Consider the following 955-nt stretch of genomic DNA (forward strand, 5'->3'; position numbering starts at 1 on the left):
AAATAGGAATATCATTGTTACAAATGTGGTTATTCCATGAGCTCAGGTTGTGATATTAAGTTGACAAGTTTGAATTGCAGGGGCTTAAACAACCCAATCAAACGTAGCAAAGTTTGACATTATTTGCAGCATGTAAATGCCAATATTGTCTATTTGCAAGAAAGCCACCTGAGGGACTTGGATAAGGTCAAGTCGAGGAGAGGCTTTTCAAGTCGCGCTCGGGGTCTAGCAATAATGCTGCACAAGTCTCTTCACTTCATTCATTCCAAAACGATCACAGATCCCTCTGCTAGATATTTAATGGCTATTGGGAAAATATATGACATTCAACTCATCTTGGCAAATGTTTATGCACCCAACTGGGATGACGACATTTTTTTTCACTATTGAATATTGATCTTAACTCATTCAATTAGATTTTAGGAGGTGATTTTAACTGTTGGATCGATCCTAGTCTGGACAGATCATCCAGTAGTCCACCTTCAATCTCTAAATCAGCCAAAATAATGAGCAGTTTCATGGAAGAATTTGGAATGATAGATCCTTGGCGCACTTTCTGTCACGGGATGAAGGGACGAGGGAGCTAAAGCCACGTACAGAGGACGTGGTGTAGGACCCAAGTGCGAGTGGTTATAGGCACAGGAGGCAGGAGGGAATTATAAATAGATATTTAATAATTAAACAAACTAAAACAGAACAGAAAGCGTCACCGATAATTAAACAAACTAAAATAGAACAGAAAGCGTCACCGAACCGGGAGAAACAGAGCGAACACAGAATGTAAAAACAGAGTAACCAATACTAACAGAAGTGCACAAACATGAGTAAAAAGTCAAAACAAAGCGTCACTGAACCGGGAGTTAAATGAACATAAATCACAAATGAAACCGAGAATAAACTACAAAAGAAACCAAGAAACACGGCAAACAGCAAGAAACCCAAAACACTAAGTCAA

Source organism: Synchiropus splendidus, chromosome 1 (genome assembly GCF_027744825.2).
Source record: "Synchiropus splendidus isolate RoL2022-P1 chromosome 1, RoL_Sspl_1.0, whole genome shotgun sequence".
NCBI lineage: Eukaryota > Metazoa > Chordata > Actinopteri > Syngnathiformes > Callionymidae > Synchiropus > Synchiropus splendidus.